We start from the raw sequence: 27594 nt of genomic DNA, 5'->3' as shown, positions 1-27594 counted from the left end.
TTATAACCAGCCTCCTTCATTACACAATAACCAAAAGGAAAACAGGAAAAAGAGGGTGGTATGGTGAAGACTGTCCTGAAATGAGATTATTTTACCCCTTACATTTAACAGCTAGAAGATTATTAAATCACAGCTGAGCATGATCTGGGCCTAGTTGGTTAGCAGTTTTCTGCACACAAGTAGGAGATGTTTGTGAAGGGCGCCAGGCATTTCCAGTCACTGGTGAACCGCTTAACCTTCTTGGTGACCAGAGGCCATGTAACAAAGTTAGAGAACACCAGTCAGGGTTGCTGTGCTCTGGGGTTGCCCTCAGATTGTCCTACACCTGAGATCAAAAGGAAGACAGGTGACTCTCCAAAGTGTCTCTTGCTACTGTAGAAATAGCTGTTTTCATGGCAACAGAATACTTGTATCCATATGGAAGGTGGAAAACACAAAACTTTAGTAAATTAGGTTTGCACATTGAAAAATATTTTCTCGTTATAATTAAAAACTCATCTCTTCTTCTTGGGACCACAGGTAAAACCAAAGTACATAGTACACCTCTCTCTATGGTTAGTTACATACCTCAGCCAAGTGTGCTTTACCTCAGTGATTTAAAGGCAAAGGCAGGAGTTCCTGCTGTGGTGCAGTGGGTTAAGAATCCGATTGCAGATGTTCCCATTGTGGCTCAGCAGTAACAAACCAGACCAGTGTCCATGAGGATGCAGGTTTGATCCCTGGGCTCACTCAGTGGGTTAAGTGTCGGGCCTTGCGGTGAGTGGTGGTATAGGTCCAAGACACGGCTCGGATCTTATGTTGCTGTGGCTGTGGCCTAAGCTGGTAGCTTCAGCTCTGATTTGACCCCTAGCCTGAGAACTTCCACATGCTGTGGGTGTAGCCCTAAGAAGAAGAGGAAAAAAAAAAGAGAATCCAACTGCAGCGGCTTGGGTCATTGTGGAGATTTGAGTTCAATTCCCAGCCTGGCACAGTGGGTTAAAAGGTCTGGCATTGTTGCAGTTGCAGCATAGGTCACAGCTGCAGATCACATTGACTCTCTGGCCTGGGAACTTCCATATGCTGTGGGTGCGGCCAAAAATTAAAAATAAATAAATAAATAAATAAAGGCAAAGGCAGCTTTATCACAGCCTGCCGCTCATTGTGTTCCTGTGTCAAATCAGTGCTTGGTATTCAGCTATGGGTGTGGCAAGAAATGGAAACTAAGCTCCAGGGACCTGACCTGTCTGGATCACTGCTCTGAGCACCAGCTTCTGGCATAATGGCTGACTCACTGTTGCCCTTACGAATGTTAGAGAATAAATGGGGAAAGGACTTTGGTGACTGGATATTATGCCATTGAATGGGGTGAAGGGAGCACAGGAGGAGGAGAGGAAGGATGAATTTGGGTTGGGAGAAGCTGGTAGGTGGCTCAGGTGGGATTCCCAGTAGACACTTAGAAATGGAACCAGTTAAGAATGTGAGGATGGAATTTTCAGGTTGATGTCCATCTAAAACTCACTCTTAAGGCAATCTTAGAAAAAAATAATCTTGTCATTGCCTGACTTTCAAAAACTGTAAACAGTTAATGTACCTGGTAGATAAGTAACTTTTCCTACTTTAATCATCAGCTGAAACTAACTTTTAGAACTAATAGTGATCCAGATACCTCTGTGGGTTTTAAATTTACTCTTCCTTTATGACCTGATTTAGTTGACCCTTTGTATATTGGGTAGTTATGCCTCATTAGACAGGTCATTAGGCTTTTCATTAGTGTCCTTCTTAGGACACTGTGTGGAAGGGGGCGGGGAGATGGGGAACTGGCATCTTTGGCTAGGGAGGGTATGCTCTCTCCTTCTGTGGTGGCTGGCTAACAGTTTACCTGCATGTCAGCTTGTAGGGACCAGGGAATAGCATTTCTTTCCTTTGTCCTATTTGTGTTTTTGCTGTCAAGGAGAAGGCAGCAATTTCTATGTCATTGAGTCACTGTAAGACACTTAAACAACAAATCATAGGAGAATAAAACCTTCCCCAAAGAGCCTCTGGATCTTTGTTTTTTTGTTGTTTGTTTGTCTGTCTTTTTACAGCCACACCCTCAGCATATGGAAGTTCCCAGCTAGGGGTCAGATTGGAGCTATAGCTGCTGGCCTACGCCACAGCCACAGCAAGGTGGGATCCTTCACCCAGTGAGTGAGGCTAAGGATCGAACCCGCATCCTCCTGGATCCTAGTTGGGTTCATTACTGCTGAGTCACAACAGGAACTCCTTGTTTTGTTTTTAATTTTAATTTTTGGCTGCACCTGAGGCATGCAGAAGTTCCTGGGCCAGGGATCGAACCTGAGTCATAGCAATGAAAACTTGGGGTCCTTAACCCCTGGAATCACACAGAAACTCTGAGCCTCTGGGTCTTTGAAACCCAGGGGCCAAAGAATTTGTCACAACTCATTTGTAAAACTCAATACCTGTTTAGTTTGGCTTTTATTTTTCAGTGGAAATGTAAGTGTAGGTCAAGTGTAGTGTCTTTCTGAAAGCAGCCCTGCAGAAAGCATTGTGTTATCCTTCCAGACTGTGAGTGCAAGTTGGTTCATGAGGAGCTGCAACTGTGCTGTGGGTAGTCCCTCTGCTACCAACATGCAGTTAAGACCTCAAGCTGTATACTTCCCCCGGCTCCTGCTCAGGCTCCTATGGTGAGGTGTGGTTGTCTTTCCTCTTTGGGTCCACCTCTGTGCTCCAGGTGATGACAGCCTGTATACCGCAGTGGTTCCATTCCAGGTGTTAGAAAGCCCAAAGAAGGGCTGAGGACAGTCAGACACGCCTTCCTGATTAATTCTTGGTGCATGACTGATGTTGAAGGCCACATGGAAGGCTACTTATTTCCGCAAGTTTCCTGAGTTTTGCAAAATGAGGATTAGACTTCAAATTGACCTTCACATTTTATCTCCTTTACCATGCTCAAGAATTGTGCTCTGGAGCTTCTGTTGTGGCACAGTAGAAACGAACCTGACGAGTATCCGTGAGGACACAGGTTTGATCCCTGGCCCCGCTCAGTGGGTCAGGGATCTGGCTTTGCTATAACCTGTGGTGTAGGTCGCAGACGTGGCTCAGATCCAGAGTTGCTGTGGCTGTGGTATAGGCCAGCAGCTGTAGCTCTGATTTGATCCCTAGCCTGGGAACCTACATATGCCACAGGTGGGGCCATTCAAAAAAAAATCATACTCTTATGTCATAGATCCCTTTGCTGCTAGATGGATGTTACGTCGTGGCACCCCCCTCCTAGGGTGATGTTCCACATATCAATTCTGGAGCATCATTCAAAGAAGCTTATGCTCTAAGGATTTAAAACATATTTTACTTAAAATAGGAAGAGAGTTCCCATTATGGCTCAGCAGAAACGAATCTGACTAGCATTCATGAGGACACAGGTTTGAAACTGGCCTCAATCAGTGGGTTAAGGATCCGGCATTGCTGTGATCTGTAGTGTAGGTCCCAGATGCAGCTCAGATCCTGTGTTGCTTTGGCTTTGGCATAGGCCAGGAGTTACTACTCTCATTTGACCCCTAGCCTGGGAACCTCCTTATGCTTTGGGAGCAGCCATGAAAAAGACCAAAAAAAAAAAAAAAAAAAAAGGAAAGAAAGAAAAACAGTTAAAATAGGAAGAAAAAGAAGAGCTTGCACAGGAAAAGTTATTGCCTTCTAGTCAGTGGAACTGCCACACAGGCTTTGGCCTGACTTCTTAATTCATCCATTCTCCCACTTACTCATTCGTATGCTCATTCTTCAGTCATTACTTAGCACCTACTCAGTGTCAGACACTGCTCTGTCCTGGTGCCAGCAGTGTGTGTAATAAGCAACTTCTTGATATCATGATAGATCCCAGTGAAGTGTGACAGGCACTGTGAAAGCTGAAGCTCAGGCACAGCCTCTCTGAAGAAGTAGTGTTTAAGTGGAGACCCAATAGACTTGACAAGGAGTTAGGCTGAGGAAATAAGAAAAAGAAAAGACTGTTCCAGGCAGAGCAAACAGTCTGGGCCAGAATTGCAGAGCAGGACTGAAGGAGTGAGATTTGGTAGCTGCTAGCATGCTAAGTGCAATGTAAAGGGGAGAGAGGTGGGGAAGGGTCCAACCCACACTTGGGGAGAGCTCATCAGGGAATTTGGGCTTCATCCTAGGGCCAGGTAGAGGCTGGGGAAGGAAATGGTTAGGACCCAGAAAATGGTAGGATGTATGTTCAGGGAACCAGAACAGTGTATGAATTCAAGGGGTGTTAGGGTGTCTGGTGGATGGAACGTAGTGATGGACTGGCTGTGGAGGCAGGAATGCTTCTCTGCAGCCAGAGTGTGTTTTGAATTTTTTTGTTTGTTTTTGGCTGCACCTGTGGCATGCCAAAGTACCCAGGCCAGGAATTGAGCCCTAGTCACAGTAGTGAACAACGCTGGATCCTTAACCCGCTGGGCCACCAGGGAAATTCCCAGAGTGGTTCCTTAAGAACTGGTCAGGTTTGGAGTTTCTGTCATGGCTCATCAGTTAATGAATCTGACTCGTATCCATAAGGACACAGGTTCGATCCCTGGCCTCTCTCACTGGGTTAAGGATTTGGCATTTCTGAGCTGTGGTGTAGGTTGCAGGAGCAGCTCAGATTTCTTGTTGCTGTGGCTGTGGTGTAGGCTGGCGGCTGCAGCTCCAGTTGGACCCCAAGACAAAAAAAAATTAGGTTTGAATTACTATCACTTGTTTGAGTCTACTATCACTTGCTTTCCCTTCACTTTTGTCTGTTGGCATTTGACTGAACATAGCTCCTAAGTGCTGGGTCATTGTGGTCCTGTGAGGCTCGATGTCCTGTTAGAGGGAGGAAACTTGACTACAAAGGGGACTGAGCTGACTGATAAGCATGAGTCATGTCATGTGGAGGAGGGGTAGTAGTTGTGAAAGTGGCAGCACTAACAGCCTGAACCTCGCCAGAACGCAGATTGGGACTTCAACCCATGTGCCAGAACTTGAACCCAGCCAAAACCAGATTGGGACTTGAACCCACGGTTTTAAATTAGAATTGCTCACCCTGTGTCTGGACTCTTTAAGGTTCAGGTTCTTTTTTTTTTTTTCTTTGGTCTTTTTTGTCTTTTTGTTGTTGTTGTTGTTGTTGTTGTTGTTGCTATTTCTTGGGCCGCTCCTGCGGCATATGGAGGTTCCCAGGCTAGGGGTTGAATCGGAGCTGTAGCCACCGGCCTACACCAGAGCCACAGCAACGCGGGATCCGAGCCGAGTCTGCAACCTACACCACAGCTCACGGCAACGCCGGATCATTAACCCACTGAGCAAGGGCAGGGACCGAACCCGCAACCTCATGGTTCCTAGTCAGATTCGTTAACCACTGCGCCACGACGGGAACTCCCAAGGTTCAGGTTCTTTATGCCTGAATCTTGCAGAAGGAATTCAGCAAGAGACAAAGTGATAGGCCAGAAACAGATTTATTAGGATAGGATGCTTATGAGAGATGCAAGTGGGCAGGCAAGGAAGCTCTGCCTGAGCATCTGGTGGGCCACAGTTTTATCATTCAAGGGGAGTAGGGGTTAGAAAGGCCAGCCTCTTCCTTTCTGGGAGTAGTAGCTCCTTACTATCTGGTAAACTGTGTATTCATATCAGCTGCAGGGTGGTCTTCAAACTCTTGCCCTTGGTCTGAATCTGAATGCAGGCCTCATCCCACTCCCCCACCCAGTGACCTGAGGCAATTCTCTTACCTCCACTAGTCTAGCAAGCCTGCCTGGTTCTGATGGCTTTCTTGAATTTACAGTGGTCTCCCAGTATCCCCCAGGTTTCCCTCTTTATCTTTGATCCCTTTTGGGACTTCTACAACAACCTGTGCCTACTCCATCCCTATCAGTTGAAGAGATAGTTCTGTGAGGGTACCCTCTCCCTCTTGGCAGGTCAAGTTGTAGTTTAAGATTGAGAGCATCAGCTCATTTACCTAATTCCAGTTGGCAGGCAGAGCTATTCTGTTATTATACAGTGCTTTCTTTCCTAAATCATTAAACCAGATTCTCCCACAAACTATTTCGTTAGCAACACAAGTACTGTCTTTATTACATTTGAGAACACATCCCAAGACCGTACAGATTTGTGTACAGTTTTGATGAATTCAGTATGAGGTATGTCTTGGTTTACTGATTAATTGACCATGCAGAAGCAAGGTCTGCAATCTTTCATCTTCTCAACAAGTGTTTATGGAGCACCTACTATATATCAAGCCTTGTTTTAGGAACTTGAGGGTACAGCATTGAACAAAATAGACAAAAAAATTCCCTTTCCTCAAGGAGCATGCGTTCTGGCAGGGGTGGTAGGATGAAACCAACAGTGGGAAAATAAACCTATTTCTAACTACATACAGTACTTTATTTTAGCATGTTTTATATTAAGATACAATTACTGAAAATAAATGCATCCACAGGAAAATCTAATTCCCAGACAAGCCGCTTGACCCTGGCCCTTTGGAATGTGTCTGAGAGGCCTGCGGCAAAGTCTCTCTTGGAGTACCCTACAGATGCTTCTGCTGGGGAACTCCAGGTGTGGGCTGGTTCTGGAGTGTAGTCTCGGGTGGGCACTGAGCTAGGGCTTCCTACCCTTGTAGTGTGCCAGCCCTTATTGCCCAACCTGTATAGCTACAACCACAAACTGTTACACCTCGTTTCTCACTTACAGCCACCATTACCTTTGCTTGCCTCCAGGGATAAGGATACTGATACAGGAGAACTCCTTTTTGAGCCCTGTGTTTAGTATGAGTTCTTTGTGAGTGTGAGGACTTGCCCAACACCTGCACTCAGCAGCCCGCCCAGTGTGCTGATGGCTAGGGATCCTCAGCAGTGTCAAGACTTATTAGATCATTGGGCTTAGCTTGGTTTCAGCCACTGTCTCTCTTCCTGTCTGCAGGCTTGGAGGGTGGGAATGGTTCCAGGACCCCTACAGATTCCAAAACCCACAAATACTCAAGTCCCTTATATAAAATGGCATATAACATACACATATCCTTTCGTATACCTTAAATGATCTCTAGATTACTTGTAGTACCGAAAACAATGTGAATGCTATGTAAATTGTTGTAAATACAATGTGAAGCTAGGCAAATAGTTAACTGCTGTGCAGAAAATTGAAGTGTTGCTTTTTGAAACATTCTGGTGTGTTTTTTTTGTTTTGTTTGCTCCTTTGGCATGCAGAATTTTTTGTTTTGTTTGCTCCTTGGCATGTTCCTGGGCCAAGGATGGAGCCCTTGCCACAGCTGTAACCAGAGCCACAGCAGTGGCGACACCAGATCCTTAACCCTCAAGCCACCAGGGAACTTCTTTTTTAAAATTAAAATTTTTTATTACAATATAGTTTATTTATTTGAAGTGCTGTGTCAATCTCTGCTGTATAGCATAGTGACCCAGTCATACATACATATACATTCTTTTTCTCATGCCATCTTCCATCATGTTGTCCCCCAAGAGACTGGACATAGTTCCCTGTATTGCACAGTAGGACCCCATGCTTATCCATTCTAAATGTCATAGTTTGCATCTACCAACCCCAAACTCCCAATCCATCCCACTTCCTCCCCTCTCTTCCCAGCAAACCAAGTCTGTTCTCCCTGTCCATGGTCTACTTCTGTTTTTTTCTTTTTTCTCTTTTTTTAATATTTTCAATCCATGATTGGTCAAATCTGAGGATGCATAACCTGCAGATAAAGAGAGCCACCTGTACTGGTACCAAAAGTATGCTTACAAGTCTTTGTTTTGTTTTAAAGGAATGAAACTTTAAAATCACACATGTCCATTTAGTTTGATTATAGACATAAATCTACAAGGTGTAACTAGGTTCTTCTGTACCTTCAGACACAACTTATGGTGATTCAAAATTGACGTGTATGGCGCTCCCGTTGTGGCTCAGCTGTAAAGAACCCAACTAGTTTCCCTGACCCCAGCCCCTCTCAGTGGGTTAAGAATCTGGGGTTGCCGTGAACTGTGTGTAGGTCGCAGGTGCAGCTCCAGTCCTGCGTTGCTGTGGCTGTGGTATAGGCCGGCAGCTGCAGCTTTGATCCAACTCCTAGCTTGGGAACTTCTATGTGCCATGAGTGCAGCCCTAAAAAGAAAAAAAAAATTGTATAATTTACATGCAATTAAATGCACATATCTTAGGTATTCAATGTGATGAGTTGTGACAAATGTGTCCCCAGGTAACCATAATGCAACCCAAGGCATAGAACGTTTCCATTATCACTTATTTCCTTGTACCCCTTTCCAGTCATTTCCTTCCTTGAGCCACCATCCCTACCACCTTCTAACTACTGTCACTAATACGTAAGATTTGTCTGTTCCTACACTTCAAATAGATGGAATCCTACAGTATGAGGTTGGTTTTTTGTTTTTTGTTTTTTTAATGTATTTACTTGTTTTTTCTTTTTTTGCTGCACCCATGGCATGTGGAAGTTCCTGGCCCAGAGTAGGAGTTTTTTGGTGTATGTGTGCCCAGTATCTTTCACTCAATTAAATATTTTTAAGATTCATACAAGCTGGGGAGTTCTCGTTGTGGTTTAGCAGTAACAAACCCGACTAGTATCCATGAAGATGCAGGTTCAATCCCAGGCCTCACTTGGAGGGTTCAGGGTCCGGTGTTGCATGAGCTGTGAGGTAGGTTGCAGATGCAGCTTAGATCCTGTGTTGCCATGGCTGTGGTGTAAGCCAGCAGCTACAGCTCCAATTCAACCCCTAGGCTGGGAATGTCCCTAAAAAAACCAAGAATTATAAGAATAATAATAATAGTATTATGATAGTACCTGTCTGGGGGTATTTTAATAGCTAAATAACTTAAATAGTATTTTGTCTTTTTTTTTCTTTTTTCTTTTTTTTTTTTTTTTGTCTTTTTGCCTTATCTAGGGCCGCTTCCGCAGCATTTGGAGATTCCCAGGCTAGGGGTCTAATCGGAGCCGTAGCCACCGGCCTACACCAGAGCCATAGCAACACGGGATCTGAGCTGCGTCTGCAACCTACACCACAGCTCACGGCAGCGCCGGATTGTTAACCCACTGAGCAAGGCCAGGGATCGAACCCGAAAACTCATGGTTCCTAGTCGGATTCGTTAACCACTGTGCCCCGACGGGAACTCCAGTATTTTGTCTTTTTAGGGCCACACCCACTGCATGTGAAGGTTCCCAGGCTAGGGGTCTAATTGGAGCTGTAGCTGCTGGCGTACACTAGAGGCACAGCAATGCCAGATCCGAGCTGAGTCTGTGACCTACAGCTCAGGGCAATGCCGGATCCTTAACCCACTGAGCGAGGCCAGGGATCGGACCTGCAACTCATGGTTCCTAGTCAGATTCGTTTCCGCTGTGCCACAACGGGAACTCCTTAAATAGCATTTTAATAGTTAAATAAGATGATGTGTTTAAAGCACTTTGACATATAGTATGTACTCAAAAGCATGGTAACTATTATTGGCTTGAATTTAATACATAGCCTACTAATCAAATTTGCAACTGATACAAAGCTGGTAGGGATAGTGAAGAAATATCCAAAAAGATCTATTAAACGAAATGAAATTAATTAGAGGAAAAACTAAAAGTACTGAACTTTAGTTCAAAAAAAAGTAATTTGTACACCCATACCAATTGCTAATGTTCATTGCAGCATTATTCACAGTGGTTAAAATGTGAAAGCTACCCAAGTATCCATGGAAAAATGAATGGATAAGCAAAATGTGGTATGTACATACAGTGGATTATTATCCAGCCTTGGCAAAGAATGACCTACACCACAGCTCACGGCAACGCCGGATCTTTAACCCACTGAGCAAGGCCAGGGATCGAACCTGCAACTTCATGGTTCCTAGTCGGATTCGTTAACCACTGAGCCATGACGGGAACTCCTGAAGTTTCAGTTTTGCAAAGTAAAAAGAGTTCTGTGCATGGACTGTGATGATGATTGTACAATGTGAGTGTACTTAATGCCACTGAACTGCGCATTTTTATTTTTTTATTTTTATTTTTTAAATTTAAAGTATAGGAGTTCCCGTTGTGGCTCAGTGGTTAATGAATCCGACTAGAAAACATGAGGTTGAGGGTTTTATCCCTGGCCTTGCTCAGTGGGTGAAGGATCCGGCATTGCCATGAGCTGTGGTGTAGGTCACAGACGCAGCTCAGATCCTGAGTTGCTGTGGCTCAGATCCTGAGTTGCTGTGGCTCTGATCCTGAGTTGCTGTGGCTCTAATCCCGAGTTGCTGTGGCTCTGACTTAGGCTGGTGGCTGCAGCTCTGATTTGACCCCTAGCCTGGGAACCTCCATATGCTGCAGGAGCAGCCCTAGAAATGGCAATAACAACAACAACAAAAAAAAACATTTAAGTATTAAAAAACATTTTAAGTATAGTTATTTACAATGTTGTGTCAATTTCTGCTGTACAGCAGAGTGACCCAGTCATACATATATATACATTCTTTTTCTCATATTCTGTCATGTTCTGTCACAAGTGATTGGATATATTTCTTTGTGGCACCTCATTGTTTATCCATTTTAAGTGTAATCATTTTCATCTACTATCTGCACACTCCCAGTCCATCCCACTCCCTCCCCCCCTTGGCAGCCACAAGTCTGTTCTCCATGGCTGTGAATCTGTTTCTGTTTTGTAGTTAGGTTCATCTGTGCCATATTTTAGATTCCACATAAAAGTGTTATGGTATTTGTCTTTCTCTTTCTTAATTATTTCACATAGTATGAGAATCTCTAGTTGTATCCATGTTGCTGCAAATGGCATTATTTCATTCTTTTTTATGGTTGAGTAGTCGTCCATTGTATATATATGTACCACATCTTCATCCTTTCATTTGCTGATGGACATTTAGATTGTTTCTATGTCTTGGCCATTGTCAAGAGTGCTGCTGTGAACATAGGAGTATATGTATCTTTTTGAATTGTAGTTTGGTCAACATACATGCCCAGGCATAGGATTGTTGGATCATATGGTAGTTTAGTTTTCTGAGGTTCCTCCATGCTGTTTTCCATAGTGGTTCAACCAATTTACATTCTCACCAATAGCGTAGGAAGCTTCCCTTTTCTCCACACTCCCTCCAGTGTTTGTTATTTGCAGATTTGTTAATTATGGCCATTCTAACCCATGAGAGATGGCACCTCATTGTAATTTGCTTTTTTTTTTTTCTTTTGTCTTTTTGCCTTTTCTAGGGCCACTTCCTGCGGCATATGGAGGTTCCCAGGCTAGGGGTCGAATCAGAGCTGTAGCCACCGGCCTACACCAGAGCCACAGCAACGTGGGATCCGAGCCTCGTCTGCAACCTATACCACAGCTCACGGCAACACCGGATCCTGGATCCTTAACCCACTGAGCAAGGCCAGGGATCGAACCCGCAACCTCATAGTTCCTAGTCGGATTCATTAACCGCTGCGCCATGACGGGAACTCCGGCACCTCATTGTAGTTTGGATTTGCATTTCTCTAATAATTAGTGATATTGAGCATTTTTTCATGTGCCTGCTGGCCATCTCCGTATGTCTTCTTTGGAGGAATGTCTATTTAGGTCTTCTGTCCATTTTTTTTTCTTTTTCTTTTTTTTTTATTTTATTTTTTTTAATTTTTATTTATTTATTTATTTATTTATTTATTTATTTATTTTGGTCTTTTTTGTTGTTGTTGTTATTGTTGTTGTTGTTGTTGTTGTTGCTATTTCTTGGGCCGCTCCCACGGCATATGGAGGTTCCCAGGCTAGGGATCGAATCGGAGCTGTAGCCACCGGCCTACGCCAGAGCCACAGCAACGCGGGATCCGAGCAGCGTCTGCAACCTACACCACAGTTCACGGCAACGCCAGATCCCTAACCCACTGAGCAAGGGCAGGGACCGAACCCGCAACCTCATGGTTCCTAGTCGGATTCGTTAACCACTGCGCCACAACGGGAACTCCTGCCCATTTTTTTTGATTGGGTTGTTTATTTGAGTTGTATATTTTAGAGGTTAAGCCCTTGTTGTTTGCATCATTTGAAACTATTTTTTTTTCCCGTTCTGTAGGTTTTCTTTACTTTTTTCTTTACTTTTTTTTTTCATAGTGGTTTGCTTTGCTGTGCAAAAACTTGTAAGTTTGATTAGGTCCTGTCGGTTTATTTTTGTTTGTATGTCTGTTGCCTTGGGAGACTGACCTAAGAAAACATTTGTATGATCGTTGTCAGAGACTGTTTTGCCTGTGTTCTCTTCTAGGAGTTTTAAGGTGTCTTGTCTTATGTTTAAGTGTTTAAGCCATTTGAATTTATTTTTGTGCATGGTGTGAGAGTGTTTTCTAGTTTCATTGATTTACATGCAACTGTACATGAAGTGTACATTTTTAAATGGTTAGGGAGTTCTTTTTGTGGTGCAGTGGGATCAACAGTGTCATTGCAGTGCTGGCATGCAGGTTCAATCCCCAGCCCTGCATAGTGGGTTAAGAACCTGGCACTGTCTCCCTGGCAGCTTGGGTTCAATCCCTGGCCTTGTGCAACGGGTAAAGGGTCTGGCATTGCCAAAGCTGCAGTATAGATCACAGTTGCGGCTTAGATTTGATCCCTGGCCTGGGAACTCCAGATGCCTCGGGGCAGCCAAAAAATAAAAATGAAATAACATAAAATGTTTAGGATGACAAATTTTATGTGTGTTTTTTTTTCTTTTTTGGCCTGTGGCATATGAAAGTTCCTGGGTGAAGCGAAGGTTCGAATCTGAGCCACAGCTGTGACCTATGCCACAGCTAAAGCAACACTTGATCCTTAACCTCTGTGCTGGGCTGGGGAGTGAACCCATGCTGCCACAATGCTGGATCCTTAACCCACGCTGCACTGTGGGAATTCCTGTTATATGTGTTTTACCACAATTAAAAATTTGAGGAGTTCCTTTTGTGGCTCAGGGTTAAGACACCGACATAGTGTCTGTGAGGATGTGGGTTCAATCCCTGGCGTCACTCAGTGGATTAAGGATCTGGTGTTGCTGCAAGCTTTGATGCAACTCAGATCCGGCATTGCCCTGGCTGTGGCGTAGGCTGGAAGCTGCAGCTCCAATTGGACCCCTAGCCCAGGAACTTCCAAATGCTATAGGTGTGGCTGTAAAAAGAAAAAAAATTGAAAACCTAACTCTGCAGGTATAGAATATTTATTAGGACATTTGAAAAATCCTACTATGTGTCAGGATGACATGGCTGTCTGAATTCTAAAACGAATGTAAGTTGTTTAATAGGAGTGTGATGTTCAAGGCAAAGAAAGCCAGAGTAGGCTCAGAATAATGGTGTTCTGTTCTGGTGGTCCCATTTCGTGGGGATATTGACAAACCAGAGCTTGGCCAGCAGGTTAGAAAATATTAGGACAGTCTGAGGGAATTAGGAGAATTTGGCCTGTAAAGGAGTATATCAGTTAGCTTTTGCTGTATAACAACCAACCTCACAACTCAGTAGCTTAAAACTAACATTATTTCTCATGATTCTTAGGGTGAGCTGGGTGGTTTTTCTGGTCTGGATAAGCTCAGCTAGAACTGGATTTGATCTGAAATGATCTCACTCATATAACTGACAATTGACTCATTGTCAGCTGGGGCAGTGGGGCTGACTTGGTCACATGTCTTTCATGATCTATCAGGTTGACACAGACTTGTTCTCATGGTGACGGTCCCAGAGATCCCATGAGTAGCAAGAGAGCAAGCCTTAATACACAAATACTTTTCAGACCCCTCATGTCATGTTGCCAATGACCCACTGGCCAGAGCAAGGGACAGGGCTAAGTTTATAGTCACTGTAGCAGGTATTGACGACCCAATGGCATGAAAACAAGGAAGGAAATTATTGTGGCCGTCTGCAAACAACCTATCACAACCTAGGAACATAGAGGAAACATGAGAGTTTCATTAGAAACATCACGGTGGTTCCACAGTGTCGAAATAAGACCAGTGGGAGGGAAGTCAAGTAAGAGTGGACCTCAAGTCAATGTAAAATACAATTTTTTGACTAAAATGGCCCCAGGAGCAGTTCCCATTGTGGCTCAGTGATAATGTACTTGACTAGTATCCATGAGAATGCGGGTTTGATCCCTGGCCTTGCTCAGTGGGTTAAAAGATCTGGCATTGCCATATGCTGTGGTCTAAGTCGCAGATGCGGCTCGGATCCCACATTGCTGTGGCTGTGGCGTAGGCCAACAGCTGCAGCTCCGATTTGACCCCTAGCCTGGGAATCTCCATATGCCTCGGATGTGGCCCTAAAAAGAAAAAAAAAAAAAAAGAAGAAAAAAAAAAAGAATGACCCCAGGAGAACAGAAGTGACCATCGATGTAATGAGGGCCTTGTCATTAGCTGTGTTGGAGAGGCTGTATGACCCCTTGTCTCTCTGATCAACTCAGACCTGTTACGTCATCTCCAGGAAGTCTTTCCTGCTTGCACACACCTGTGGCCCATGTAATTAGTGGTGCTCTACTCTGTACCACACTCAGGTTCCTATTGCTCTGCCTGTCATACCATATAACAAAAGTGTGCCTACCTGCCTGTCTTGTTGATGAAATGGAGTTCCCTAAGGGCACGGGTGACATCTCATTCACCATCTCAGTGTCACTATCTGCAGTAAATTGTGTTCCATCCTCAGATTGCCTCCTGGTGGTCAGATGACTGTGACAAGTCCAACCACAGAGTCTGCACTTCAGGCAGGAAGAAGTGGGAAGCAGAGAAAAGTATACTTGACAATGGAGATTGCCTCTTTTTTTTTTTTTTTGCTTTTTTAGGGCCGTACCTGTGGCATATGAAAGTTCCCAGATTAGAGGTCTAATCAGAGCTACAGCTGGCTCCTATGCCACAGCCACAGCAACTCGGGATCCAAGCCGCTTCTGCGACCTACACTACAGCTCACGGCAACACCGGATCCTTAACCTACTGAGCAAGGCCAGGGATGGAACCTGGAACCTCATGGTTCCTAGTCGGATTCGTGTCCGCTGTGCCATAACTGGAGCTCCTAACGTACAGTTCCATGAGCTTTGACACAGTGTATGGTCATGTCATCACCACCACAATCAAGATAGAGAGAGTAGTGCTTTCACCACTCCCCACCCCCCAGATTCTCTTCTGGCACTTTATTGTCTCCTCGTGCTGCCGTCCTCACTGCTTGGCAACCATTGATTTATTATTCTATCCCTATGGTTTGCCCTTTTTTTATGTAACGTAAATGAAATCACACAGTATGGAGCCTTTGGAGTCTGGCATCTTTCATTTAGCATAATGCATTTGAGGAGTTCCCATTTACAGGGCACAGTGGAAACAAATCCGACTAGGAACCATGAGGTTGTGGGTTCAATCCCTAGCCTCGTTCAGTGGGTTACGGATCCGGCATTGCCATGAGCTGTGGTGTAGGTGGAAGACGTGGCTCAGATCTGGCGTTGCTGTGGCTGTGGATGAGGCCTGCAGCTATAGCTCCGAATGGACCCCTCCATATGCCGCAGGTGCAGCCCTTAAAAAAATATATATATATATAGCATAATGCATTTGAGATTCAAATTATGCTGTTGCATTTATTGTTAGTTTGTTCTTTTTTATCAAGGAGTAGTATTCCATTGCATGAATATATTGTTTGTTAATTCACTCACCAGTTGGAAGACAGTTGTGTTGGTTCCAAGGTTTGGCACTTATGAATAAAGCCAACATTAAGCATTAGAAAGTAAGTCTTGTAGTTCCCGTTGTGGCTCAGTGGTTAACGAATCTGACTAGGAACCATGAGGTTGCAGGTTCAATCCCTGGCCTTGTTCAGTGGGTTAAGGATCCGGTGTTGCCATGAGCTGTGGTATAGGTTGCAGACATGGCTGGGATCCTGCGTTGGCTGTGGCTGTGGCTCCGATTGGACCCCTAGCCTAGGAACCTCCATATGCCGAGGGAGCAGCTCTAGAAAAGGCAAAAAGACAATAACAGTTTTATATCCTTACCAGTATTTGATATCAGGTTTTCTGAATTTCACACTAATAGATGTGTAGCTGTAGTAAATAAGTTTTAATTTGCATTTCTTTCTTTTTCTTTATTTTGGGGGGGTTTAGGGCTGCACCCTTGGCATATGGAAGTTCCCAGGCTAGGAGCTGAATTAGAGCTACAGCTGCTGGCCTTCACCACAGCCACAGCAACACGGGATCCAAGCCGAATCTGTGACCTATACCACAGCTCACAGCAACACAAGATCTTTTAACCCACTGAGGGAGGCCAGGCATTGAACTAGCATCCTCAGGGATACTAGTTGGGTTCCTTTCCACTGAGCCACAACAGCAGTTCCTTAATTTGCATTTCTATTTAATGCAGTGTAATAACTACTCTAATGACTTGATATGGTGAATTATGGTAATTGTTTTTGTTTTTGTTTTTGTTTTTTTGTCTTTTTTTTTGCGATTTCTTGGGCTGTTCTTGCGGCATATGGAGGTTCTCAGGCTAGGGGTCGAATTGGAGCTGTCGCTGCCGGCCTACGCCAGAGCCACAGCAACTTGGGATCAGAGCCGCGTCTGCGACCTACACCACAGCTCACAGCAACGCCGGATCCTTAACCCACTGAGCAAGGGCAAGGACCAAACCCACAACATCATGGTTCCTAGTTGGATTCGTTAACCACTGTGCCACGACGGGAACTCTGATTTTTTTTTTTTTTTTGTCTTTTTTGTCTTTTTTTTAGGGCCACATCTGTGGCATATGGATGTTCCCAGGCTAGGGGTCCAATCAGAACTGTATTTGATGGCCTACACCAAAGCCACAGCAACTCGGAATCCGAGCTGTGTCTGCCACCTACACCACAGCTCACAGCAACGCCAGATCCTTAACTCACTGAGTGAGGTCAGGGATTGAACCTGCTCCTCATGGATGTTAGTCGGGTTCATTAACCTCTGAGCCATGACGGAAACTCTAGTAATTGATTTATTTTTATTTTTTATTTTTATTTTTTTGCTTTTTAAGGGCTGAATCCACAGCATATGGAAGTTCCCAGGCTAGGGGTCAAATCGGAGCAGCAGCTGCCGGCCTACACCACAGCCACAGCAATGACAGATCTGAGCCACATTTGCAGCCTACACCACAACTTATGGCAGTGCTGGATCCTTAACCCCCTAAGCAAGGCCAAGGATCGAACCTGTGTCCTCATGGATATTAGTTGGGTTTGTAACCCACTGAGCCACAATAGAAACTCCCAGTAATTGATTTTAGAATATTGAACCAGCCTTACCTTCCTTGGATTAAACTCTCTTGGTTATCATGTATTGTCCTTTTAACACATTGCTGGATTCATTTTGCTAATACTTTGTTGAGGATTTTGTGCTTATGTTCATAAGGGATGTTGTTCTGTAGTTTGGTGCCATTTTTCACTTTTCTCTCTCCCCTTATAATCCCAAGTCCTGTTGATAGCTGTCTGTTCTCCATTTTATTCTCTCCATCAGGTCCTCTTTATCTCTTTATTTGATACCTTAAATGCTTCTCTGTGTCTAGTGTCTTCCTAAACTCTATTCTACCTACATCAAATTTTTTAAAAATTCAGGGATTCTCACTGCTTCCTCTATTAGTTAGGGTCTAGGCAGGAGACTGCTGGCACATTCAAAGGGTTATTGAAAAGCCTTTAATGGAGGGATTATTTATAATGGGAAGAGCCATAAGGGATAGTGGAGCCCGGAGAAACTGGCAGGAACTCGCTAGAGTTGGTGTTACTGCCTCAGGCACAGTGAGGGAAGAGAGGGTTACGGGAACCAGCAAAACCTATGGCCATAGGAGAGGAGTACTCCATAGACACTCTGACCTTGGTCAAGGATCACAGCCTCTGGCACAGCCGAATCCTGGTAGGAAGAGAGGCAGAGAATAAATATTGTAACCTTTCTTCCTGTGCTTTGATCTCCTTCTGAGATTGGCTGAACCCAGCTGGAAGTCAGAGGGCCTGGAGCCCACATGATGTAGTTCTTAGAGACTGACCTTCTGAGTTGTGGGGATAGCAGGGCAGAGGGGATCAGGTGGCAAAGTGGGGCTGACCAAGAGTCTTGAGCACACCCACCTATCAAAGTACAAACTCCTTAGATTACTGCTTATGCCACCAGCTCTAGCTCCTACTTCCTTCCTAACTTGTTGGTTCCCGGAATTAATACTGTCTTTTCATCTTTTTATCCCCTTCAATCTCCCTGTTAGGACCCTTAATAAAGGTATGATGTATGAACACAGCAATTTTTTTTTTTTTTTTTTTTTTTTTTTTTTTGCTTTTTGGGCTGCACTCGCAGCATATGGAGGTTCTCAGGCTAGGGATCTAATTGGAGCTACAGCTGCCAGCCTACACCACAGCCACAGCAATACAGTATCTGAGCTGCGTCTTCATCCTACACCACAGCTCATGGCAATGCCAGATCCTTAACCCACTGAGTGAGGCCAGGGATTGAACCCGAAACCTCATGGTTCCTAGTCAGATTTGCTTCTGCTGCTCCATGACGGGAACTCCTGAACACAGCAATACTGATTTGAGTTATGGTGCTGAGCCAAGCAGTCACCAAGCCAGACAGTGGAATGAACTTTCTTGCCTCACACTCATCACAAAGAATGAAAGAAGAGTTGTTCTACATATACAAGCCTCTGTTTTTATGGAGGCTCTGGGAAGCTCAGTAATATGTTCCAGATTTCACAGTTGGATGTGGCAGGTCTGTTACACACAGCCAGCTGTGGAACTCTGGAAAAGTTAAGTAGCCTCTCTAAACTTCTGCTCTCCTCATCTATAAGACAGGGTTGCATGGACTTAGAGGGATATACTATATATTACAGTAAACACTGCCTGGTCTGTTGCATTCACTGTGTATTAGCTTAGAATGTTATCTTCATATCCCTACGCAGCATTACAGCTTTTGAAGAGGAAACATCTTTTACTTTTCTTTTTTTTTTTTTTTTTTTTTTTTTGTCTTTCTGCCATTTATTGGGCCGCTCCTGCAGCATATGGAGGTTCCCAGGCTAGGGGTCCAATCAGAGATGTAGCTGCCGGCCTATGCCAGAGCCACAGCAACATGGGATCCAAGCTGCGTGTGCAACCTACACCACAGCCCACAGCAACGCCGGATCCTTAACCCACTGAGCGAGGCCAGGGATCGAACCCGCGTCCTCATGGTTCCTAGTCAGATTCATTAACCACTGAGCTATGATGGGAATTCCTTGAAGAGGAGACATCTAAGTCAGTCATACATAGTTTTAAAAAAAAAAAAAGGGAGTTCCTGTCATGGCGCAGTGGTTAACGAATCCGACTAGGAACCATGAGGTTGCGGGTTCGGTCCCTGCCCTTGCTCAGTGGGTTAATGATCCGGCGTTGCCGTGAGCTGTGGTGTAGGTTGCAGACGCGGCTCGGATCCTGCGTTGCTGTGGCTCTGGCGTAGGCCAGTGGCTACAGCTCCGATTCGACCCCTAGCCTGGGAACCTCCATATGCCGCGGGAGCGGCCCAAAGAAATAGCAAAAAGACAAAAAAAAAAAAAGGAGTTCTCATCATGCTTCAGCAGTCAACGAACCTAACTGGCATCCATGAGGACTCGGGTTCGATCCCTGGCTTCGTGCAGTGGGTTGAGGATCCGCCATTGCTGTGAGCTGTGGTGTAGGTCGCAGACATGGCTTGGATCCCACGGTGCTGTGGCTCTGGCAGAGGCCGGCGACTACAGTTCCGATTGGACCCCTAGCCTGGGAACCTCCGCATGCCGCAGGTATGGCCCTAAAAAGATTTAAAAACAAACAAACAAACAAAAAAAAAACCATGTAGAGACTTACTACATGCTGTAAGTGCCAAAGGAGTGAGAAACAGTTTTAAATACTTTATGAATATTAACTCATGTAACCCTTAACTCCCATATGAGGTAGATAGAGTTAACCCCATTTTACTGCTGAGGAAATAGAGGCACAGGATGATTGAGAAACTTACTTGAGGACTTCTCTTGTGACACAGTGGGTTAATGATTGTTGTAGCTGCTGTAGTGCAGGTTCAGTCCCTGCTGCAGGAACTTCCACATGCCGAGGACACAGCCAAAAAAAGAAAAAGAAAAAACAAAGTCACTTGACATTACCTAGCTGGTAAGTGATGGAGGTGGGACTTGAGCCCAGGCAAGTTTGGCTGCAAATTCCATGTCTCTGACCTCTGTGCTTCCTTCTCTGTAACCTAAGCCTTGTCCAAGTATATACAGCCAGGAGTTCCCACTGTGGCTCAGTGGGTTAAGAACCCGACTAGTATCCATGAGGATGAGGGTTCAATCCCTGGCCTCATTCCTTGGGTTAAGGATCCAGCGTTGCTGTGGGATGTGGTGTAGGTCAAAGATTCGGCTTGTATCCCATGCTGCTGTGGCCGTGGCATAGGATGCAGCTGTGGCTCCAATTGACTGCTAGCCTGGGAACTTCCTTATGCCATGGGTGCGGCCCAAAAGTATGTACAGCCAGTCCTTTCAAGGCACTTTCTACCTTTCATTCCTGACCAGCATGCACTGATTGGAATGCATGTGAGCTCGACGGGGCTGGGTTTGTGGAGATCTTTGGAGGCACATGAAAGGTGTGTACAAGGATGTTAAGGGCAAGCAATTAGGACATCTTAGGGGAGGGGTGGGAAAGGTTGGTCACTGAAATAAATGAGGAAAATCAGCTCTCCCTCCTTGAGCAGGAGTACCTAGTCATCAAGCCTGCCTACCTTCATGCCCTCTGGCTTCCTTAGAAGCCAGCTCTGACCCCTTTATGGATGTTGATGAAGCTGCCCTTTGACTCAGTGTCAATACAGTAGAAGTTATTAAAATTTTTTTCTAATCCTCTCTGTTGTTTCAAGCTATTGAAGCAAACATGCACCCCAGTATAATTAGAACATGAGGGAATGAAGTGTAAAAGAGCAGGAAGTGTGCCCTGGGCCTGATTTTCTTGGTTGCTTGCTTGCTTTTTCTTTTTAGGGCCATATCCTCAGCATATGGAAGTTCCCAGTCTAGGTATCTAATTGGAGCTGCAGCTCCTGGTCTAAGCCACAGCCCCAGCAACACCAGATCTGAGCTGTGTCTGCAACCTACACCACAGCTCACGGCAACGCCAGAACCTTAACCAACTGCGTGAGGCCAGGGGTTGAACACACATCCTCATGGATACTAGTTGGGTTCATTACTGCTGAGCCACAACAGGAACTCCTCAGGCCTGATTTTAGAGAGGACATGGACAGCCTTGTTTTTTTGTTTTTTTGTTTTTTTTTTTTGCCTTTTCTAGGGCCACACCCGAGGCATATGGAGGTTCCCAGGCTAGGGGTCCAATTGGAGCTGCAGCTCCTAGTCTAAGCCACAGCCATAGCATCACCAGATATAAGCCACGTCTGCAACCTACACCACAGCTCATGGCAACGCCAGATCCTTAACCCACTGAGCGAGGCCAGGGATCGAACCTCATGGTTCCTAGTCGGATTCGTTAACCACTGAGCCCCAACAGGAACTCCAGCCTTGTTTTATTGTGACTATTTCTCAGTCCTTTGGCACTTACAGCTATTGGTAATTAATGACCCACAAAGGTTAAGCAGAATCTCATTTATGTAGTGCTACAAATTTTATACTCTCAAGCTCCCAGAATATTCATGACCTGTAAGTAACCCCCATCAAAAACAACAAAAAAACCAAAAAAACCGTTAAGTGTAGATAACCGAAACAACTAAGGATATTTAAAATTATAGATGCTACTATGTGACTGACCTGTTTTCTAATTAGAAAGGAAGCTTTTTTTTTTGCCTTTTCTAGGGCTGCTCCCACAGCATATGGAGGTTCCCAGGCTAGGGGTCTAATTGGAGCTTCAGCTGCTGGCCACAGCCACAGCCACAGCAACACGGGATCCGAGCTGCATCTGCAACCTACACCACAGCTCACCGCAACATCAGATCCTTAACCCACTGAGCAAGGCCGGGGGTGGAACCCCCAACCTCAAGGTTCCTAGTCGGATTCATTAACCACTGGGCCACAACGGGAACTCCGAAGGGAAGCTTTTAAGGACAAGAGAATTATCAGCAAAGAACAAAGAGAAGTGGCTGAGAGGCCACAGACATTATTCACCCATCACAAAGAAAGAAAGATGGTTAAAATAAAACCCAGTAGGAGAGGGAATTCCCATAAAGAAGTGCAGGATGCTGTACTGTGGGCTCGACTGGCAAACCAGTCCCTGACAGAGACATGTACTTTGCACAGTACACTTATATCTACAGTAGAAACAAAGGAGATGCTGAATCTGAAAATGAAATTAAGAAATACACAATAGCATCAAACAAACTAAAATGTTTAGAAATAAATTTAACCAAAAAGTGTATAACTTATACTCTGAAAACTGTAAAACATTGTTCAAAGAAATTAGATCCTATGTTCATGGATCAGAAATCTTAATATCGTAGTATCTTAATATCTTAATATCAGTTAAGATGACAGTAGTCCCCAAACTGATCTACAGTTTCAAAGCAATCTCTATCAAAATCCCGGATTGACAAACTGATCCTGAAATTTATAGAAAAATGTAAGGGACCTAGAAAAGCCAAAGTAACATTTTTAAAAGAACCAAGTTGGAAGACTCACTGATTTCAGAACTTACTATAAATATAAAGCTAAAGAAATCAAAACAGGATGATACTGATGTAAAGATAGATGTATAGACTAATGGAATAAATTTGAGAGTCCATGAACAAATCCATACCTTCATGGTCAGCTGATTTTCCGTAAAAGTGCCAAGGTCGTTCTGAGGCAAAGAAAAGTCTCTTCAACAAATGGAGCTGTAATAACTAAATAACCATGTGCAGAAGAGTAAAGTTAGATCCTGTACCTCCCAATTCCTTCCTTCCTCCCTCCCCATCCCCTAATTTACTTTCTATCTTACATGGATTTTCCTATTCTGGACATTTTATATAAGTGGAATCATCGTACCATATGTGAACTCCTGTGACTAGCTTCTTTCGCTTAGCATAATGTTTTGAAGATTTGTCTATGTTGTAGTTTCTCAGTACTTCATTACTATTTTTGGCTGAATAATACTACTTTGTATGGATATACCACATTTTGTTTGCCCTTTCAGCAGTTGAGTTGAGGGACATTTGCGTAGTTTCTAATTTTGGCTATTATGAATAATACTTCTATGAACATTCGTTTACAAATTTATCATATTAATATGATCTAAAGGAGGCTCAATAAACAACTGTTCCCCACTGTTTTTTTGTTTGTTTGTTTTGTTTGTTTTTTTGTCTTTTTGGGACCACACTTGTGGCATATGGAGGTTTCCAGGCTAGGGGTCGAATTGGAGCTGTAGCCATCAGCCTACGCCACAGCCACTCAGGATCCAAGCTGCGTCTGCTACCTACACCACAATTAACGGCATCGCTGGATCCTTAAGCCACTGAGCAAGGCCAGGGATTGAACCCGCAACCTCATGGTTCCTAGTCGGGTTCTTTAACTGCTGAGCCACGACGGGAACTCCTGTTCCCCACTGTTTAATTGACCCAGAAAGAAAAGATACACTCATCATATGTTACTCTGAAGCCATTGTTTTCTCTTTTTTTTTTTTTTTTTTGTCTTTTTGCCTTTTCTAGGGCCACTCCCGTGGTACCTGGAGGTTCCCAGGCTAGGGGTCTAATTGGAGCTGTAGCTGCCGGCCTATGCCAGAGCCACAGGAACTCGGGATCCGAGCCGCGTCTGTGATCTACACCACAGCTCACGGCAAGGCCGGATCCTAACTCACTGAGCAATGCCAGGGTTCGAACCCGAAACCTCATGGTTCCTAGTCAGATTTTGTTAACCACTGAGCCACAATGGGAACTCCCGTTTTCTCTTTTTTGTTGTTTTTGTTTTGCTTTTTATGGCTGCATCCACGGCGTATGGAGGTTCCCAGGCTAGGGGTCTAATCAGAGCTACAGCTGCCAGCCACAGCCACAGCAACTCGGGATCTGAGCCATGTCTGCAAGCTCCACCACAGCTCACGGCAACACTGGATCCTTAACCCGCTGAGCAAGGCCAGGGATTGAATCTGTGTCCTCACGGATACTAGTCAGATTAGTTTCGGCTGCGCCACGACAGGAACTCCTGAGTATGTGTTTTGAAACTCATCTGTCTCTCTTGGAGATACACATTGAAAGAGACCTTTCACAAAGCTAGACCTGTCTTGAGATTTCTGGATAATGCAGGGCCTTTTAACTTAAACTTAAGCATCTGGACTTCATAATGAATCCAATGGAAAGTTACTGAAGTGCTTAAAAAGGACGGGAGTGATTTGATCCCATTTGCATTTTAGAAAGATCTCTGCAATATGAGGAATGGATGAAAGAAGGAAAGAATGGAAACCAGAGAGATCAAGTAGGAGGTTGTTGCCATCGTTCAGGTGAGTGGTGCTAGGGGCCAGACGAGAGCAGTGGCAGAAGGGATATCAAAGAAGGGGTAGATTTAAGAGATAGTGAAGAAGTTCCCGTTGTGGCTCAGTGGTAATGAACCCGACTAGTATCCATTACGATGCAGATTCGATCCCTGGCCTCACTCAGTGGGTTAAGGATCCAGCGTTGCCGTGAGCTGTAGTATAGGTCACAGATGCGGCTCGGATTTTGAGTTGATGTGGCTGTGGCTGTGGCATAGGCCAGTGGCTGTAGCTCTGATTGGACCCCTAGGCTGGGAGCATCCATATGCTGTTGGTGCAGCCCTGAAAAGACAATAATAATAAAGAGGTAGAATTGGAGTTCCCTGGTAGCTCAGTGGATTATGGGTCTGCTTCGTCACTGTTGTGGTGGCTTGGGTTCGATCCCTGGCCCAGGAACTCCTGCATACCACAGGCAGGGCCAGAAAAAAAAGAGGTAGGATCAAGATTTGATGATGAGTTACATGTACAGATAAGGGAATAAAGAAATTGCAGATTTCTGGCAGCTTTCTGAGTTGAGGAAATGAGTTGGTGATGGTCACAAACCATGAATCAGAGGATACAGGAAGAAAATATTTGAGGGAAGGTTTATTATATGATAATTATTAAATGCCAACTGTATACCAGACTCTTTACTAGGCATTTATACCTGGACCTCATTTAATCCTCAAAAGACCCTGGGTGTTAAACAGCATCAGACCTGCTTTTCCCATGAAAAAGCTAAGAATTGGTGAAGCTATTATTTGAACTGAGATGTCCCTGATGCCTTCACTTCATGGGTTCTTGCTGTCTTACTTTACTGCTTCTGTTCAGGTTTGGTCACGTGGGTTTTGTGGAGTTTATAGAACATCATTGTTTATTCAGAAGTAGAACGTATACGTGTGAAGCTCTGGAGAGAAAGCTGGAGCCAGTGCTGCACATTTGAAGTTACTGGTATACTAATTGGAACCTGGGACATGAGTAGTAAAAATAAGGTGTGGAACAAGAAGAAAAGAGGACACCTCTGACAGAACCTCAAGAATCTTAGCATTTAAGTGAAGTCAGCTGTACAATGAGACACCAACATCCAGTGCTTTCACTGACATGTGGAATCTGAAAAAAGGACAGACTGAACTTCTTTGCAGAACAGATGCTGACTCCCAGACATTGAAAAACTTATGGTCTCCGGAGGAGACAGTTTGGGGGGTGGGGGGATGTGCCTGGGCTGTGCAATGGAAATCCTGTGAAATCAGATTGTTATGATCATTATACAACTACAGATGTGATAAATTCATTTGAGTAACAAAAAATTAAAAAAAAAAAAAAAGAATCTTAGCATTAAGGAGCTGGGGGCAAGAGCAGGGGAGCCTGAAAGTAGCACTCAGTGATGACCAGAAAGGTGAGAGGATTTCATGGATGGGAAAGGAAGAGATGGATATATATGTATCCCTAGTGCTCACAGTTGGGGAATGAAGTAGTTAATTAATGATGAATTTAGAAAAGTAATGCCACATCTCCATTAAACTGACAACTAGGTTGACTCTGATGTCTGGGGGCATGCAAGTGAAGCAGTGTAATGCAGTTAAAAGTAGAACAGCAAGGAGTTCCTGTTGTGGCTCGGCAGGTTAAGAACTCCACATAGTGTCCTTGAGGATGAGGGTTCCACCCCTGGTCTCACTCAGTGGGTTAAGGATCTAATGTTGCCACAAGGTGTGGGTTAGGTCGTGGATGCAGCTCGGATCTGGTGTGGCTGTGGCTGTGTCTGTGGTGTAGGTCAGCAGCTGCAGTTCCGATTCAGCCCCTAGCCTGGGAACTGCCATATTGCCGCAGGTGCTGCCTAAAAAAGGAAAAAAAAAAAGTAGAACAGCAGGAGTTCCTTGGTGGCTCACAGGGCTAAGGATCCAACCCAGTGTTGTCACTGCCCTGGCACAGGTTCGATCGCTGACCTAGGAACTTTCACATGTCAGAGGGGCAGCCCAAAAATAAAAGGTTAAGATAGTAAATTTTATCTGTATTTTACCTCAATAAAATAAGAACCAAATTTTAAAAAAAGAGAAAGTAATGGTTACACAGCTTCAATCTCACAGTCTGACTCGGTGGTCACAGGGTCCCCAGTTACCCTGTACACAGCTGGAATGGAGACTAGTGCTTTAGCTGAGGAAGTGCCATATGGGGAAACCTGATACCCTGCACACACCTGAATCTCATACAAGTTTTTTTTTTTTTTTTTTTTGTGGGAGGGGTGCTGCACCCGCTGTATATAGAGGTTCCCAGGCTAGGAGTCTAATCAGAGCTGTAGCTGCCAGCCTACACCACAGCCACAGCAACGCCAGATCCAAGCCACATCTGCGACCTACACCACAGCTCTTGGCAATGCCAGATCCTTAACCCACTGAGCAAGGCCAGGGATGGAACCTGAAACCTCATGGTTCCTAGTCGGATTCATTTCCATTGTGCCACAATGGGAATTCCATCTTTCTTTTTATGTATATCTATATATTTTTAAATTTTTTATTATAATTGATTTACATTGTTCTGTCCATTTCTGCTGTACAGGAGTTCTCTTTGTGGCTCAGTGGTTAACGAACCTCACTAGGATCCATGAGGATATAGGTTTGATCCCTGGCTTCACTCAGTGGGTTAAGGATCCAGCGTTGCCTTAAGGTGTGGTGTAGTCAGACACGGCTCAGATTTCGAGTTGCTGTGACTGTGGTGTAGGCTGGCTGCTGCAGCTCCAATTTGACCCCTACCCTGGGGAACTTCCATATGCCACGGGTTCGGCCATAAAAACCAAAAAAAAAAAATTCTGTTGTACAGCAAAGTGATCCATTCATATGTCTATACATACTCTCTTTCTCATATTCATAGTAGATTCTAAGCAGACTTTTGTTTGGCTTTATTCTTTCTTTTGTTTTATAATCCTTGTGATCAGAAAGAAAAACTCCAGAACAGGTAGGATACCTTCATTGTAGAAAATTTGGCAAAGTTCAGAAAAAAAGCTTATCTGCATTCCCATCAATTTGAGTAATTATTATTAAATTCAGTGTATGCTGGTCCTTCTATTATATATGAAGTATGAAGCCACTAGGGAATTCCTGTTTATCTCTTTTATATGTATGTATTTGTTAATCCCATATTCCTTGTTGCTTAGAAATTTGTGCTTTGTTTTAAACAAAATTGATGTCATACTTTAGCTATTGTTTTCTACCTTTTCAATAAATACGTGGTGATGTCTTTCAGTTCATTTGTGGCTTTCCACTCATGGTTTTCAG

The 27594-nt window shown here is 44.3% G+C and overlaps 1 protein-coding gene across 4 annotated transcripts in view; it reads left to right on the top strand.

Moving 5' to 3' along the window:
• GFOD2 (Gfo/Idh/MocA-like oxidoreductase domain containing 2) overlaps positions 1 to 27594 on the top strand; it is a 54301-nt gene that overhangs the window by 7062 nt on the left and 19645 nt on the right. Inside the window, exon 1 of one of the 4 annotated variants that reach the window (XM_021094105.2) lies at positions 24230 to 24316. The exons of the other annotated variants lie outside the window; for them this stretch is intronic. The gene's annotated coding sequence lies outside the window, so the exon portion shown is untranslated. Of the gene's footprint in view, positions 1 to 24229; positions 24317 to 27594 lie in introns of those variants that run through there. 4 annotated transcript variants of the gene reach the window in all.

Source organism: Sus scrofa, chromosome 6, assembly GCF_054392235.1.
Source record: "Sus scrofa isolate SSC_HxYL_T2T_F1_AM1 chromosome 6, Sscrofa_HxYL_maternal_Yorkshire_Landrace_v2.0, whole genome shotgun sequence".
Classification (NCBI taxonomy): domain Eukaryota; kingdom Metazoa; phylum Chordata; class Mammalia; order Artiodactyla; family Suidae; genus Sus; species Sus scrofa.
This window is presented reverse-complemented; position numbering and strand designations above follow the sequence as displayed.